General features: G+C 38.6%; 1 protein-coding gene across 1 annotated transcript in view; it reads right to left on the bottom strand.

The window, feature by feature from the left end:
* The window catches only part of PCYT1A (phosphate cytidylyltransferase 1A, choline), a 47,710-nt gene extending 30,454 nt beyond the window's left edge, over nt 1-17,256 (bottom strand). The window contains exon 1 of the mRNA XM_045540036.1: nt 16,939-17,256. The gene's annotated coding sequence lies outside the window, so the exon portion shown is untranslated. The remainder of the gene's footprint in view (nt 1-16,938) is intronic.
* Nucleotides 17,257-19,045: the final 1,789 nt, after the last annotated feature.

Here is a 19,045-nt window from a genome sequence, read left to right as displayed (position 1 = left end):
GCCAAAAGTTCAAGACCAGCCTGGGCAACACAGCAAGACCCCCTCCCTTTAAAAAAATTGTTTTTAAATTAGCTGGGAGTGGTGGCACACATGTATAGTCCTGAGGCAGGAGGATCACTTGAGTCCAGGAGTTTGAGGCTACAGTGAGCTATGATGGTACCACCGCACTCTAGTCTGGGTGACAGTGTGAGACTCTATCTCTAAAAAAAATATATATCAACCATGAAAAACAATGTAAGGCTGAGAGACTGTTCCAGGTTAAAGAAACTAAAGAGATGACAACTAAATGTAATGCATGATTCTAGAATGGGAAAGAAATTATTTTAAAGGATAGTTATTAGGACATGAATAATATTTGAATATGGACTGTATATAAGATAATAATATCCATCAGTGTTAAATTTCCTGATTTTGATAATTACAATGTGTTATATAAAAGACTCTCCATGTTTTTAGGACATACATGCTGAAGCATGTAGGAATGAAGAGTCATGATCTTTGCAGCTTACCCTCAGCAAAAAAAAAGAAGAAAAAGAACAAAAATGGATATATCATACTACATATAAAAAAGGTAAAGTAGGCCGGGCGTGGTGGCTCACGCCTGTAATCCTAGCACTCTGGGAGGCCGAGGCGGGTGGATCGCTCGAGGTCAGGAGTTCGAGACCAGCCTGAGCAAGAGTGAGACCCCGTCTCTACTAAAAATAGAAAGAAGTTATATGGACATCTAAAAATATATATAGCCGGGCATGGTGGCATATGCCTGTAGTCCCAGCTACTCGGGAGGCTGAGGCAGGAGGATCGCTTGAGCCCAGGAGTTTGAGGTTGCTGTGAGCTAGGCTGATGCCACGGCACTCACTCTAGCCTGGGCAACAGAGTGAGACTCTGTCTCAAAAAAAAAAAAAAAAAAAAAAGGTAAAGTAAATATGGCAAAATGTTATCAATGTATGAATTTAGGTGGGGCATGAGGGAATTCATTTTAATATTCTTGCAACTTTTCTAGAAGATTTACCTTTTAAGCTTTTTTTCAAAATATTTAAAAAGTTTAATTTAAAAAATGCTTTGTAACAATTTCCTGCACAGATAGGCCCTCATATAAGATTGGTTTGGGGGGTCTCTAGAAACTGATTCCTCTCCTTCCTAACTTTTTAAATCAGTGTATATGCTCCTCTCTCTATATATATAAATATATGTACACATACACACATACACACACACACCAAGATATAGTTCATATACCATTATAATTTACATATTCTTTTAAAGTATATATAATTCAATGGCTTTTAGTATATTCACAGACTTTTACAACCATCATCACAATCCATTTTAGAACATTTTCATCACCCTAAAGAGAAACCATGTACCCATAAGCAGTCATTCCCCATTCCCCCCAGCCCTTCTAGCCCAAGGTAACTACTAATATACTTCTGGTCTATTGATGCACCTATTCTGGACGTTATATATAAATGGAATCATACACTATATGGTTTTTTGTATCTGGCTTCTTTTAGTTGGCATAATGTTTTCAAGGTTCATCCATGTTGTAGTATATATTAGTACTTCATTTTTTCTTTTTATTGCCAAATGTCTTTTGTTTCTTGAGGTATAACTTAGGTGTCGCTATGTTGCCCAGGCTAGACTCCTAGGCTCAAGTGATCCTCCCACCTCAGCTTCCCAAGTAGCCAAGACTACAGGCACGTGCCACTGCACTCAGCTTAGGGAAATATAAAAATCTTTAACCTCACTCTGTCAGCAGAGTGTAGTGATAAAGAAGTGAGGCCCTCAAATCAGATTACCTAAGTATGAATCCCAACTCTATCACTTACCATGAGAACTTGGACAAATTCCTTAATCTCTCCAAGCCTTACCTATATCATCTATCAAATGAGGTTCGAATGGGATAATCCAGGTAAAGCCTTAGCTCAGTGCCTGACACACAGTTAAGTGCTTGCAAATACTAGCTATTATTACTTAGTAGTAGTTGACATCATCTGCCTTAAGGATTATCTTCTGTGTATCCCCTATATCCAAAAAGGTTTTAAGTTTTTCTCCATGATTACTATTATAAAAGTATATTGTAATATAAAAGTATGACAAGTATGAAGTATGCTACATCTCCATCTTTATCCTTACTCCTTTTAAGAATCACTGTTCTAGCAAAAACTCTTCTAGAGTCTGATGTTAAACTACGATGAAGAAAAAAACATTACTACTACTGCTGCTATTCCTGCTGCTGCTGCTGCTACTACTACTACTACTACTAACAGTGAATACTTATATAACACCTGTATGCCAAAAAACATTTTAAAATATTAAAACTCCCTTCATGATCATAACTCTTTGACGTAGGTATATTATTTTTGTCACTACTTTACAGATGAGGAAACTGAGGCACAAAAGATAAACTCACACAGCTAGCAAGTGGTGAAGCTAGGAATCAAATTCTGTCAGCCAGGCTTCAGAATATACACCCTTAAGTACCATAGTATACAATTCAATACTATGCTATACAAGAAGGTATCTGATAACTATCTCTAAATTTTGAATGCCTGTCATAATAGGGCAGAGACTTATTCAGTGAAAGTCCAGGCAATAGAAAATGAATCACTGGTTGGAAGATGCAGAGACACGAATTTTAACTGAATATAATAAAAACCATTTTAGGAATTTGAAAAGCGACTGGGTTGCCTCAGAGGTGCTGCATTTTGGCACATCAAGGCATTCAAGTGCAGGTTTTCATTAGAGATAGTATTGTGCTGCAGAGAAAGCTCAAAATGAGGCAGTATGTATAGAAATGCTTTCTGACCTACTTCAGAGAAAAGACTGTAATAAACTAACATCTATAGCAATATATATAGATGTCAATGTTCAACTAAATTCGGTACGAGATTTTTGATATGATTTCACTACACCCCACCCCCATTCTACCCCCCAAACCTACAGTTGCATTGTTTGCTTTTATAAGCAAGTATCTGCTTTGAAAATGTTTCATACAATGACCTATTGAAAGAATCTACTGATTGCAAGATTTCAAAATGCTTATGGGGGGTGGGGGTGGAAGGTTTAAAAAAAAAAGAAAGAAAGAAAGAACCTACTGATAGCCTGAGTTAGTCTGAGTCAGCACTGAATCTTTGAGAAATCAGAGGACAAGAAATCATGGAGGACTCAAAAAGAGCATTCCTGAAACTGTGCCTGAACCGTTGTAGAAAATATCCTCTTCCCTCAACATCTTCATTCCAGATAATACAATTTTATGACAAATGAACAAGAATGAAATTAGCTACGTGTTTCAAAGCGGAAAGGCAGTCATAATTGTCACTGGTATTTCTAATAGCCATCAGAGATACTATTTCATTAGCTGGGTGCGTTAGGGCACACCTGTAGTCCCAGCTGCTCAGGAGGATCATTTGAGCCCAGGAGTTGGAGGTTGCAGTGAGCTACAATGACCCCACTGCACTCCAGCCTGAGCAACAGAGTAAGACCCTGTCTCTAAAAAAAATTTTTTTAATTTAAAAAGAAGATACTATTTCAGATGTTTTTATCTGAAAGTATTAATATTATCAATAGTCTCCAACTTCAGGAAAGTAAGTTTGAGATTTGGCTGAAGAAGATCTTGCCTATAGCTTCTCATAATTGAATAGTAAATAAAAAGAAAACATTTAAACATTTTCAGGGATAGGAAGGTCACTGTCTCATAAGGAACACATTTTGGTAAGTGGGTTAACATTATGTCAATGCAATAACTATATCACCATATTTCAATCTCTTCTAGACATATAGTATGTCTATATTCTTCCAAAACTGGGTTCTCAGAACTGAAACTAATGATCTCTAGTTGGTCTAACAGAGAAGCAAAGTGCAGTGAGACTTTCTCCTTATCTGGATAGTACATGTCAAAACCTAAAATATCTCCAAATATTTGGAGGATATTTGATGAGGAATGATCTGCTTTACACTGAAATCATTCATACATCTTTAAGAACAAAACCTTTTAACTTTAACAATTTGTTTTTTTTTTTTTTTGGAGACAGAGTGTCACTTTGTTGCCCAGGCTAGAGTGAGTGCCGTGGCATCAGCCTAGCTCACAGCAACCTCAAACTCCTGGGCTTAAGCGATCCTACTGCCTCAGCCTCCCGAGTAGCTGGGACTACAGGTATGCGCCACCATGCCCGGCTAATTTTTTCTATATATATTTTTAGTTGTCCAGATAATTTTTTTATTTCTATTTTTAGTAGAGACGGGGTCTCGCTCAGGCTGGTCTCGAACTCCTGACCTCGAGCGATCCACCCGCCTCAGCCTCCCAGAGGGCTAGGATTACAGGCATGAGCCACCGCGCCCGGCCTACTTTAACAATTTGGATGGAAATATTTCTAAAATGTACCACTCACTGCTTTCATTGGCAGAGTTTTACCTTTTCTTGATAACTTTGGCCCTCTGGCTTTACTGAGTTATGTAAAGCTAAGCTTTCAAGCCACAGGAAGCATTCTATCATTTCTGTGATTCTTTTTTTTTTTTTTTTACATCAGATCATGCTTTTATTCTGCAGTCTTTTCTGAGATTCAAATGAATCTCACTCAGGTTTAGGTAATCACCTTTTTGCTTTAAAAGATATACCTGGTATTTATTTCCTAAGGAGTTGTATTAGTTTGCTGTTGTTGCTGTAACATGATACCACAAATTCAGTGACTCAAAACAACACAAATTGATTATTTTACAGTTCTGGAGGTCAGAAGTAAAAAATGGATCTCAGGGGGCTAAAATCGAGATGTTGGCAGGATGCATTCCTTTTTGGAGGCTCTAGGGATGAAATTTTTCTTCCCTGCCTTTTCTAGTATCTAGATGCTATCCACAATCCTTGACTTTTGACTCCCAACAATCATATCACTCCTACCTCCGCTTCTGTCCTCAAATATCCTCTCTGTGTGATTCTTCTTTAGCTTTCAACCATCAATTTCCAATGCTGTCAATCAACCTGCCTGCCTATAGCAGTCTCTCTTCTCATTTCCAATTTAGAGATTATTTCCTATGATCTTGGAAACCAAAGCAAACTTCTTGGAATTGTGTGAAACCCACTATATTGTGATATCTTCTAAATCAGGGATCATGACTATCTTTCCCAGTACTATGAACAGTTCCTTATACCTAATGAGTGCTCAAATGTTTGTTGAATGAATAAATGATATGCACATTAAGTGTAAATACTTATTCTACAATAATACTCTAGAAACAAAGAATCTGCTAAAACTTACGTGCTAGGATTTTGTGACATCTATTTTGATCTACCCTCTGAATGCAAGCCATAGTTCATCTAGGTGAAATATTCCTGGATTCCCACCAATGAAGTTCAAGATTATACTGACAAGCTAGGCACAGTGCTGCGCACCTATAGTCTCAGCTACTTGGGAGGCTGAAGTGGAAGGATCACTTAAGCCCAGGTGTTTGAGTCCAGCCTGGGCAACATAGCAAGAAACCCAACTCAAAAAAAAAAAAAAAAAAAAGATTACACTAGCTTTCTGAGAAATCGCTGGTGACTTAAGTTATGTATATTATTATTTAAAACCTTTAAGCCTTTTTCATATGAATTCCTCAAGTTAGACCTCCCCTATTCTGTGTACTTATCTGCCTGAGGGTTTTACATTTATTCCATTTCAAGTTCATTTTGGTGACTGCAACCCTGTTAAAGTTCACATTCGTTGATCTTTTTGTTTGTTCTAATCTGTTGAGATCATTTCAAATCCTGAATGCCATCTATCATATTAGCTACTTACCACAACTTTATGTAATCTATAAATTTCATAAGCATGGTTTTCATGTCTCCATCTAAGTCACTGCTGAAAATATTGATCAGGATTGATATATGTCAGCACACACCAATGTGACATATCACTAGAACCCTTTCTCCTCGTTAAGATCCACCCCTTAATACTCTTTAGGTCAGTATAACGTAAAAAAACAATAGAGTTTATCTTTAGAAAATAGAATATAGAATGTATTTAGAATTCTTATTGATTAGAGTGTTCAAGCAGATGTAAATCCATTTCATCATAGTATCATATAATCCATGTTTCTCCATCACAGTCCCAAAGATTATAATAACAGTGATGATAATAATTATAGCTAACACTTATCAAGTACTTCCTATGTGCCAGGAAATTATAAGCCTTTTACATATATTAAATAATTTAATCCTCACAACAATCCTGTGAGGTATATAACACTATATCCCTATTCTACACATGAGGAAATTAAAGCACAGCTAGGTGAAATGACTTGACTGAGGTCACATACCTAGCACAGAGCAAAGGCAGGATCTGAACCCAGGCATTCTGGCTCCACTGTCTGTGCTCTTAAACACAATACCATACTGTCTGGTATATAATATAGTCATAGGTTAATTTAGTCACAACCACTTATTGCACTCTGATCATGTGCTACACTGTGCCAGGTAGGAATTTAATTTCACCTTTCATAAAGACTGGGCTCTCTTCCCATTGAACATATCACTGGATTACCAGGAACTCCTGGGGCTTGTTTTGGTTTGGGCCAGAGGAGAAGAGTAGACAGAGCACTATACTAAAAACCATATCAAATAAATTGGGAGGCAATTCTAGGTCCTCCTAGTACCTTAACTCTACATTAAGTCTGTGATACCATGACTTTCTTCATGTGATTAAGGAAGGTTCTAAGAAAATGTACTTAACTTCTAAGCCACAGTAAGGATCAAAGGAGAAATTAGATGGTAAACTCCCTGATACAGTAGCTATTTGTTGTTTCTCACTATTCAATTCCCCTTGTCTAAAAAAAAGCTCATTTTCATTATTTGGAGACTCTCTCATTTGGTTTGTATAGCCTCATCCTCAGCCCTAGCATCACATGGCATTGTGCCAAACCTGAACCAATCAGCACATTACTCTCCCCAGCCACAGATTTGAGGTGAGAGAGGCAAGGATATGTGACCTAGTTCAATCAATCACTTCTTTCTTCATGGATTTGAATCTGAAGACATGGCTCTAGGAACCATTCTGTGACCATTTAGTGGCTACACTATAACCAGGAGGAGAGACTTTTTGGAGATAGTCAAAACAGAGAAAGCAGAGCTGATGACGGAGAGAAGCCAGATCCAGAACTGTTTAATTTGCCAATGAATATGTTCTTTCTGCGTAAGCCAGTTAAGTTTGGGTTTTTTTTCCTTACCACTTGGAACTACAAAAATCACAACTCATACACAGTACTTAGCAATGAGCCCTAGTACACAGAAGGCACTAGTTGAATAGTAGACTAGTTGAGTAAATGTAGTAAGTATAGAAAACTGCTTTGAAATTTTGAAAAGCACTAAAAAGATTATTGTTTTTCTTTTAATGGAAAGGAATAAGTACTTATGAATTTTTTTTTTTTTTTCTGAGACAGAGTCTCACTCTGTTGCCCGGGCTAGAGTGCCGTGGCATCAGCCTAGCTCACAGCAACCTCAAACTCCCGGGCTCAAGCAATCCTTCTGCCTCAGCCTCTCGAGTAGCTGGGACTACAGGCATGTGCCACCATGCCCAGCTAAATTTTTTCTATATAGTTTTTTTTTTTTTAGTTGTCCAGCTAATTTCTTTCTATTTTTAGTAGAGACAGGGTCTCACTCTTGCTCAGGCTGGTCTCGAACTCCTGACCTTGAGCGATCCTCCTGCCTCGGCCTCCCAGAGTGCTAGGATTACAGGCATGAGCCACCCTGCCCAGACTACTTATCAATTTATAAGTATATCAAAGTTGGCATAACAAAGCTCTCATCCTGTCAAAAGTATTTTCTATATCTACTTATATTATTTATTTGTTTATACTGTTCCTTATCTGCTTGCATAAAGCCCTATTTTCTAAAGATGATTTTTGTGTTTTACATTATATTTTACATTATTCTTTAAACTTAAATCTTAAGATCCTTTGGATTTAGAACAAACATATCTAATCCTTTTTGGGTTTTACTGTAAAACACTTCAATATCTTTTCCACTTTCTCAAGAGATGGAAATGGTCACAGACATTCTGTAACAATAACCCTAAAAGAATTTAGAAATTATAAAGAGATTAATCTTCATGCCTTGCCTTTAATATTTTGAAATTAAAAAAAGAAAATAGCTTAAAGCAACCCAACAATCATGATGAGGTATTAAAACTAATTTACTTGTGGTTAAAAAAAAAATCCTCATGTCTTTCCTCTAGAACTACTACCATTTAAACTTTGACTTTATAGTTCTCTCAAGTATTTGTTTTTCACTGGCCTTTTAGACCATCCCCATGTTCCCTCACATCTACTCACTTAAGCGCCACCAAAGCATATAGAATAATTTAATATGGTATTTGTGTATGAAGGAAAAACATAATTTAATAATTAGTGCTTAAAATAATGGAAAAAATTATCCCCAGTTTCCCTAACATTTTAATAGATCCCTGCCTGGACAACTTTGCTACTGAGAAAGTAAAGAGAAAATGTCTGTGGGCAGATGAGGGTATAGTAAGGATAGTAAATACATCCTAATATCATGTTGGCTTTTTAATTCATTATACTGAAACTTAGCTGTACCTAAAACCACACTACCTTTCCATATCCATAATTGCCCAGTAACCATTTTGAATACTTCCAACAATGAGGAACAATATTTCTCAGACTCTCCATTTATGATAACTTCACCTTTGTAATCAACCAATACCATTAAAGTAAAGGTACAATGATGGCCCTGGAAAGAGGTGGCTTTAAATATTTATATTCAAGAGGGAAAAAAATATACACATACTTACAGAGGCTGCCCTAATACCTCTGTTTGTCCAGGAGGTGACAGGGCTGGGAAAAGATGGCACTCCTCAGAGCCAATACAGTGAAGTCAAAATGGGGCAGTGGATTATACCTAATGCCTTGCAGATGGATCCTCAGGGATGAGTCAGAACGAAAAGCAGCAGGAGACAGAATACAGAACCTCCCTCATGAGCCCTACTACAGTGGGCCAAAACTTCCTGTTTCCATAGTGGTTTATCCTCCAGAAAAGGTTCTTTGTCAAAAGAGCTATAACAGAGAGACAAAGGGGACTGACAGCTAGAATGCAGTATTTGTAAGGCCTGATATTTCTAACACTGCTGCCTATCTAGTTCCTAGATAAGTCACCTTATCTTAGTCACTGAAATTTGAGCACAGATTCTAAATATGGACATAAATGCCCACCGTCCCCATCGTCCTATTAATTATATTAGTCTCTCCCAAACTGCTCTCAAGATACAGAATGCAATGTCTGTGCCTGTGATTTTTACTCACACATAATCCGGCTCCATTTCTGCTGACTCACCTCCCAGTACACACTGTTTGCCTTGCCCTTCAATGTTCCAGTAGATGCCTGCTTGGATATATCAATTTTGCTAGAGAAGTGGAAAATAGATTTGTAGAGAGGGGTGGGTAGCATTGAGGAGATACTAAGGATAGATCTAGTTGAGCGTTTTTCCAATGTGAATGTCCTGAAGGAGACAAAATCTGGGTGCTGACATGCATATGCTTGAGTCTTAAAGATGAAAGTACTGTTTTAGGGACTTCTACCCAATCTCCTTTATTCTATTTCCTTATTGCTAGTAGACCTACCAAGCACGCCAGGGCAAAAGAAGTAGTGGTCTCTGCTTCCTAAACTATGTAACATCCTAAATATATTAGTACCCCCTTATCTGCAAGGGATACATTCCAAGACCCCCAGTGGATGCCCGAAACCCTAGATAGTACCGAAATCCATATATACACTTGTCCCTCAGTATCCATGGGGAATTAGTTCCAGACCTTCTGTGGATACCAAAGTCCTTTATATAAAATGGTGTAGTATTTGCATATAACCTATGCACATCCTCCTATATACTTTAAATCACCTCTACATTATTTATAATACCCTATAATCTAAATACCATGTAAATATTAATACTTATTATACTATATTGGTTTAATTTGTATTATTTTTTATTTTTTCCAAATATTTTCTATCCATGGTTGGTTGAGTTCATGAATGTGGAACACACAGATATGAAAGGCTTACTATACTGTTTTTTCCTACATGTACATACTTATGATAAAGTTTAATTTATAAATTAGAGTAACAATAATTAATATAGAACTATGACAGTATAGTGTAATAAAAGTTACATGAATGTGGTGTCTCTGTCAAAATATCTTATTGTACTGTACATATTTTCTGACAGTGGCTGACCATAGGTAACTGAAACCACAGAAAGCAAAACTGCGGGTAAGGGAGAACTACTTTAGTAGCAAGTTGCAATTACATATACTCATCCAAATTTCAAAAATCTAATTCAAATTTGACTGATTACTACAAGGAACTATCTGCAAAAAGAGGAAGCATAATTTTCCTTTGCATTCTGTTTCTGCTTCCCCCATCTCTAGTCCTATATTATCTTCCTCAGTAAAACTCTATGCTCAGTATTTTTCTATTGGCATACCAATGTCCAGTTCTATAGCTAAGCAAGCTAACATACTTCTTATTTGTGATCTTTACCTGCTTTTAACATGATGGTGCTTATTAAGGTGGTGCTTTAACAGGAAAGCTCTGTAAACTCCAAGGTTAGGGGGCATCTAATACTCTTAGCATTCACTAATCATGTCATCTGCTGTACATTCAGGCCTTTCTGCAGATAACAGGGCAAGGATATCACCCCTTATATAAAGGCCTTTGAAGCTTGAGGGAGGATACAGCTAATCCAAAATAGGAAAGAGAAAATGGATTCAAGAACCAGCAGACCTCCTAAATCAGCGATCAGCAAAGTACAGGCTAGCAGGCCATAGATGGCCCACTACCTGGTTTTGCAATTCAGGTTTTATTAGAACACAGCCATGCTCATTCACTGATATACTGATTATCCATGGCTGCTTTTGTGCTACAACAGCAGAGTTGAGTAGTCACAACAAATACTGTATGACCTGAAAAACCTAAAATATTGACAATCTGGTCGTTTACCAAAAAAGTTTGCCAACTCTCATCCTAGATTAAGACAGGATCAGTTTTACTAATAATTTGGTGGCAAATTATTAATTATTTCTAGCTAAATTTATCCAATCTCAAGTGAAGATAAGTGTTAGAAACAGGATTATTTCAAGAAATTGTACCACAACTTTCTAATATAGGATTACTGAAAAGTTTATGTAACTAGCCCATCTATATCACTACACTATATAGAATATGTTAAAAGACTGCTTGATTTAAGAATTTCTCAATGTAAAGGTGAATTTCACAACATGACCTGCACTGACAGATCAGTTTTAAACTAGAGCTCAATGTTACTCTTCAATATTTGAGGCCTGTAAATTGCCACATGTATGATCTGTGCTTGAAACTTTGCTGTAATTTCTTCCCTCTAATTTCTTTACAGAAACCCTTATTCAACAAACATTAACCAAGCACTTACTCTGTGCCAGACCCTGGGTTAGCCACAGGAACAAAATAAAAGCTTATACTTGGGCTGGCCATACAGTAGGATATTTCAGGAAATATGGTTCAGGAAAGAGATTCATTCACCTAAAAACCACATGGGACACTTATAATAGTTCTTACAGTTGAATGATTTTACTCTGCCACTATTCTATCAGAAGTGAATAAATAAACCCTGTGTTTAGAATGTGTTCTTCCTAGAGTAGGTTATGGAACTTATATCTCTAAAGCAAGGTCTCTGATAAAATTCAGGGAGTCTGCGAATTTGGATGAACATAATTTTATCTTTATTTTCACTAACCTCTAACAAATTCACCATTTCCTTCAATTAACCTATGACAAATTCACCGTTTCCTTCAGTTATGAACATAAGCCACAACAGTAATAGTAGACTTAGTAGACAAATAGATTTGTCACCAATAGAAATCATGGATATTTTCATATCACATTGCACTTGTTACAAATATCTTGAAAGTGTTCAAACCCATGACCATTTAAATAAGACCCACTGGTAGATAATAAACATTATTTACTATGCTAATAAAAAGTACATATAATGCTATACCACACATTTGGAAAATATTTTGATAGCTGCATTTCAATATAGTTGGTTTCCTTTATAATTCTATGTATTTTATTTTTTGTATATAAAAACATTATTCCAAAAAGGGACTCCACAGAGTTTCTCCATACTGCCAAAGGGGTTCATAACATAAATAAAATTAAGACTCCTGTTACAGGGCCAAAAAGTAAACAAATATAATCATATCTAAGGTAATTCTCTGTAGATAAAAAATGACCTCTGTTTTTTATTAAGGGTCATACACTCCTTTTGTATAGAGCAAAGACTATATGTCACTATTTTTAGCACTCAAAACTGATTTGCAAATACTTGTGAATATGGTACAACAGCCAGCAGATCCATGGGCTCCCTGGTCTCATCCTAGTCCAAAAACAAAAGCCTCAAACTAACATAACTTTCAACTTATAAGAGAGTTACCAAAAGAGAGGCAAGACATATACATAAAGCCTGCTATATATCTATCTACTAATCTAGTTTGCAAACAGTAAAAGAGACAATTCAATTATTTATGTTAATGATAAGGTATGTAAACAAACCTAACACAATGCCAAATATATATGAAAGACTCACAGTTTCTTTTTTATTTCTGAAGTGGAGCTCTGATATACACTGCAAAATAGAGTATGTAAAAATGTACATTCCCTGAATTTATCAACTAAATTGTAGGATTTAAATTTTGCCACCATTCATCCATAAAGCAATTAACAAATCACATTTGGAACATGTATCTAGATATTCATTTAATAGGAACACTGTGAAAAGAGGTTAGGACTAAACACAGAAAGGTTTAAGCTTAGGAAAGAGGTCAAAGGATGTAGAAAAGAGGAGGTGCCAGAAGTCACTAAGCAGATAAGCAGGAGGATTGACAACGCCTACAGTTATTTCCTCACTCTTTTCCTAAGTCATCCTGTTTTTCTAATATAATTGATACAGTAATAATGTAAAAGATGTAGAAGCAGCCAGCCACAATCTTGAGCAAAAAAGGACTTCTCTCAGTCCAGTGATGACAGGCAAATACTCTGACTTTAGGGTTTCTCTTACTAGAAAAAATACAAAGAAAGATGATGACTTTTAGAAAAATGGGTTCTTCCCAGTCTATTTCAAGGTAACACAAACATTAGTGTAAGAGAGACCTATCTCTGTTTGATCAGAAGGAGGAATTATTTCTATTAGCAGAAAAGCAGAAAAGTCAGAAGGTCTGGTTCCAGATCAGAGTGATGCAAATGCTTGGAAATAAAAGCATGATGCCAGAGCAAGAAAACTACTATTATTAGTAGATATTTTGTCATTATCCATCATTAATAAGAATAGAAAATTTATATGCTTGCTTTTTCTTTGAGCATTTCATTCTCATCAGCACTTACAGCATGTCTACGAGAGGTTATCCAGATCCCTAGGAAAATCCTGCCTAACCTGGAGGTTAGAGAGTTGTATATGGGAATCATGAAAGGGGTCAGATGGTTGTATACAACCATCTGGGGTCATGAGATTGTATACAAAATTGGGTAAGTATGCATATATTTCAGATTATTAAAGGGCCGTTTAATCACAAGAACAGCTACCTCTGCCATGGTTAGAAAATCTAAAACAAGAGAAAACAATAATGCTTCTCATAGTCACAGAGTCAATGCCAATGTCAGATAAAGTGACCTGGGACTTCTGAATCCATTTGTCCATAAATGATCTATCTGATTAGATCATTCTCCTCAAGAGATCACATATCCAAAGAGGTAGTCCCCAAGAAAAATAAAACCCACATCTGGGTTTATGGGAGGAGAAATCACAGGCTGAGGGGGGAATAAAGCTGATTCTTTATCAATCAGGCCATCACACTGGTTTTCAAAGGGAATTTGCAAAGCAGGCTAGGTAAAAAAGAATCATTTCATTCAGCAAACACAAAACACCCCAGAGGAAGTACTGCAGTCCCCAATCCTTAGTCTCTCTTCTTTTATGGTCTCTTACCTTGAAGCATATATTCTGTTCAATAAAGAAATTTTTGAATAGTTCCTTTTAGTTATGTAGAATGTAAGTCAAGTAAATATCTAATGTCCTAGAAAAAGGTGTAACTAGCCATTTTATTTTATTTTTTTTAGCAAAACAAAGGCTATCTCCCACCATTCCCAACTCATTCCTACTCCAGAACCTTTCTGAACTCTCTTCCCCTATTATAAAGTGTATGTATGTGTACAGGGGAAGGGTGACTATTAAGTTATCAGATTAATACAGTGTCTGATAAGTTTAAATGACCTCAAGCTTCTCCTATTAGATCTTTTTAGAAAGCACTGGGTGGCACAATCAGTAGCATCTTCTACAAAAGGACTGTAAGAGAGGAAGTAGTAGTAACACTCACTTTAATTTCATCTGCATCACTGACAGGCCTCATGAGAGAGAATGAGTAGGAAATAAAACCAACAGCTAAAACTTCATTTGAATTACGCACAGCATGGTATCATTCCCAGTATGCTAGTGTACTATTGGCCTCCAGTACACAAATCACTGAGTTGGATAGCTGAATACATTAAAGCCTCTCCCATTGTTGACATTCCCAGTGTCATCCTTTTGTCCACCTTTCTTCCTCATAATGGCCATCATCTGTTTACCACTGTTACTGCACCAAATCCCTTTCTCAACATCTTTTTACCAGCAATTCTCTGCACTTGCAGAATCACTAAGTATCAAGATCGAATAGGATCTGAAGGTCATTCTTCCTACTTTCGTTTTCATTTCTTGGCAGAATATTTTCTGTCTCTATCTTCAATTCCCTTCCCAATCCCTGCTACTGTCCTCAAAGCTTCTCCTTACTCAATGTCTATCCCTAGCAATTTCTCCTACCACAAACCCCTAAATCCACACTGCCTCTATAAATATCACTGTCCCTATTTCAATATAACTTCTGGCTCTCCCAAGTGAGATACTGAATTTCAGCTCTCAGTCATAACTAGTCACCTGAATTACATTCAGGAAGCCTTCTCTAGTTAAGCCAATCCGATAGAGCTGCGGTCCCCAACCCCCAGGCCACAGACCAGTACTGCCTCCCCAACCCCATCCATGGAAAAACTGTTTTCCATGAAACTTAGGAACGAGGCCACACAGCAAGAGGTGAACGGCAAGCCAGTGTATTTAGAGCTGCTCCCCATCGCTCACATCACTGTCTGAACTCCACTCGCCCACGCCCTGTAGAAAAATTGTCTTCCAGGGGTCCCTGGTGCCAAAAAGGTTGGGGACAGCTGCTACAGTGACCTATGAGAATGCCACTGTACTCCAGCTCCAACCTGGGCAACAGAGCAAGACTTCGTCACTAAAAAAAAATTTTAAAGTTAACAATTTGCGCCAATTTTTTTTTCTCTTTTTTTTTTTCTTTTGAGACAGACTCTTGCTCTGTTGCCTGGGCTAGAGTGCTGTGGCATCAGGCTAGCTCACAGCAACCTCAAACTCCTGGGCTCAAGCAATCCTTCTGCCTCAGCCTCCCAAGTAGCTGGGACTACAGGCATGCACCACCACGCCCAGCTAACTTTTTCTATATATTTTTAGTTGTCCAGCTAATTTCTTTCTATTTTTAGTAGAGACAGGGTCTCACTCTTGCTCAGGCTGGTCTTGAACTCCTGACCTTGAGCGATCCTCCTGCCTCGGCCTTCCGGCGTCCTAGAATTACAGGCGTGAGCCACCATGCCCAGCCTGGGCCGATGTTTTTCAAACTTTTTTACTACATTTTACTTCACACATTTTAAGACATACAAAATCTATTTTACATCATAATCTCATACACAACTGAAACAAATTTCATGAAATAATACTTACCTTTATTATGTGAACACACTGAAAATTTCTATTCTATTCCATTTTTAAAAAAAGAAATTATAGGTGCCATCCACTAAATTGATTTCATAACCCAATAAGAGGATAAAACCCAGTCTGGGTGACATTAAACTAGTTCAGGCCGGGCGTGGTGGCTCACGCCTGTAATTCTAGCACTCTGGGAGGCCGAGGCGGGAGGATTGCTCGAGCTCAGGAGTTCGACACCAGCCTAAGCAAGAGCGAGACCCCGACTCTACTAAAAATAAAAAGAAATTACCTGGACAGCTAAAAATATATACAGGAAAAAATTAGCTGAGCATGGTGGTGCATGCCTGTAGTCCCAGCTACTCGGGAGGCTGAGGCAGAAGGATTGTTTAAATTTGAGGTTGCTGTGAGCTAGGCTGACACCACGGCACTCTAGCCAGGGCAAAAGAGCAAGACTCTGTCTCCAAAAAAATAAAAATAAAAAATAAACTAGTCCAAACTTCCATTCACTGATGCAGAAACTGTAACTCAGTAGTGAGGTAAGTTTCCCAGACACTCGAAATTTGTCCATAAAATTAAACTCACGTCTAAGTCCCAGATCAGTGTTAAAGACCTTCGCTGCCCAGTCACATTTACACCCTGTGCCCAAACACAGCTCTACAATACCATCACCAATTACTGATCCTATACTCTTCTCCAAGGCAGCCCCTCAAAGTCACTGCTCCTTGGTCAGAGTTCCCTTGCAGCCCCTGCTTCACGTTTTCTTAGGTCACAGTTCCCCCACAGTCACCATCCATCCATCAGAGTCTCCTCGGAGTCACTGCTCCTCGGTCAGAGCCCCTTGCGATCACTGCTTCATACTTCTTCGATCAGAGTCCCGTCAGAGCCTCTGCCTCGTGCTCTCCGAGGTCAGAGTCCTTCATATTCACTGCTCTTGGGTCGCAGACCCTATGCAAGCAGCTACAGCTCGGTCACAGTCCCCTCGGTCACAGTCGCCTCGCAGCCCCTGCCTCACACTCCCCTCGCTGTCACTGACCCATTCTTCCTTCAGTTTCCTCGCCGTCCCAGTCCCACAGCTTATCCTCTCAAACAGAGCTGCAAGGATATGCACACATTGGGCTCTCACCTGAAACTCACGTTCCCTCGACTCCAATCCCTTCGGATTCCTGCCGGGCGCCGCGTCACTGACTAGCGAAGTTAAGAAGGTTGCGGGGAGACGCCCGGGAAGGCAGCTGACGGAACAGCAGCCCGGAAGTCCCGCCTACAGTCCGCCCTCTTGCCAATCCGACACTTCTGCCCCGAAAACCACGACCCCTGACACAGTAGTTCCGCCTCCATAGAGGCCCCAGGGATGAAGAGAAGAAACACCGGGGAAAGATGGAATGCCCAAGGGTCAGTCTCCACCTGGAATCGGAGAAAGCAGTGAAGACGCCTCCTCGTAGTGGGATACGGATGTGAACTGTCACCAGTGCTCAGCTCTGGGCCATGTCCTGCGCAGATACAACTGTGGTGGTCGTTCCCACTGTACCCCTCTGCACCTGGCGCAGCGCCAGACGCTCGCACCCGGGCATTCACAGTGCAGAGGCCCCAACGTCCCCGTCCGCAACTGCATCACCACAGCGCTAGATTTTAAGGGGAATTTGCGTCCGCCAGCCAAGTCCGGAGAAAACCTGTGGCTGACCCAGCCCTCTTTCTCCGTTATTTTTGACCCAGGTTGCCTCATCAAAAAATGCTCCATGGCCGGGCGCGGTGGCTCACGCCTGTAATCCTAACACTCTGGGAGGCCAGGCGGGTGGATCGCTCGAGGTCAGGAGTTCAAGACCAGCCTGAGTAAGAGCGAGATCCCGTCTCTACTAAAGATAGAAAGAAATTAGCTGGACAACTAAAGATATATAGAAAAAATTAGCCGGGCATGGTGGCGCATGCCTGTAGTCACAGCTACTCGGGAGGCTGAGGCAGTAGGATCACTTGAGCCCAGGAGTTTGAGGTTGCTGTGAGCTAGGCTGACGCCACGGCACTCTAGCCTGGGCAAGAGTGAGACTCTGTCTCAAAAAAAAGATCCCTGAGAATCAAATGAGAGGTAGTCGAGCAGGAGTGGATTCAAGGGAGGGCACTGGTAGTAAAGCATGTGTAGTAAGGTGGATGGTGAGGAGAAACGTTTTTCCTTGCTAAAGTGTACCTTTGGAAGGGTCCCTTTTTGATTCTGTAGATGTTAAGGCAAGTGGGTAACACAAGGTTATGGAAAAATGATGCAAAATAACTTTTTAATGTATTTACCTTTTTTTTTTTTTTTTTTTACTTGAAAGTGGCTGAGAAGAAAGACACGTAAACTTGTGTACCTGCTGAAGAACCTCCGTGGGGGAAAAAAGGATTTAAGTCAGAGTTTCAAAGAGGTATTTGAACACAGCTGATAGACTGAGGTGCCCCAAATAGACAGCTAGCTGAGGAAGACACCAGGGCCTCAAAGATAGTAGACGTGTGGATAGTAACCAGCATAAGAATTTCAGAAAGTCTTAAACGTGGGCTAATCTCATACACAGGTTGGAACCTTTCAGACCCTAACACTGTACTGTAGAAAATGGATGTGTGTTTAATAAGCTATGTAAGGCATAGGATGGCAACTGCTTAGCAAAAACACTAAGAGAGAGAAAGGCAACAATTCAATACATAGGAAAAAGCTTTATGCATAAATAAATTCATCTCTGTATTTTTATAATAGTGAAAAATTAGAAATAAGCAGTCCCTCAATAAGGAAATGACAAAACTAACAATGGTATAATCTAATGGAATAAATGCAGCTATTAAATTATGCTTCTGAAAATCATAATGCAAATAAAATGACATAAAAACAGCTCATAACATGAGAAAGTGAAAAATCAGGGTACAAAATTGCATACATGATTTTTTAAAACCTGCCAAATAAAAAAAACACCGGGAGTCTGAGGTTGCAGTAAGCTATGATGACACCACTGCACTCTCTCCCAGGGCAACAGACTCTGTCTCAAAAAAAAACACTGGTAGAAAATACACCAAAATATTTACAATTGATTATGTTTGAACAATTGAAACAGATTTTTTCCTACTTTTCTTCTCTATTTTTCAAATGTAATGAGAACATACAACAAAATCAAAACATTAAAAATATAAGGCCTAAAGTTATAAACTATTATGTACCCATAATAATTTTAAAAATAAAATATATATGTATATATAAAGGCCTAAAACACAACAGA

This window comes from Lemur catta, chromosome 1 (genome assembly GCF_020740605.2).
Source record: "Lemur catta isolate mLemCat1 chromosome 1, mLemCat1.pri, whole genome shotgun sequence".
Lineage (NCBI taxonomy): Eukaryota > Metazoa > Chordata > Mammalia > Primates > Lemuridae > Lemur > Lemur catta.
This window is presented reverse-complemented; position numbering and strand designations above follow the sequence as displayed.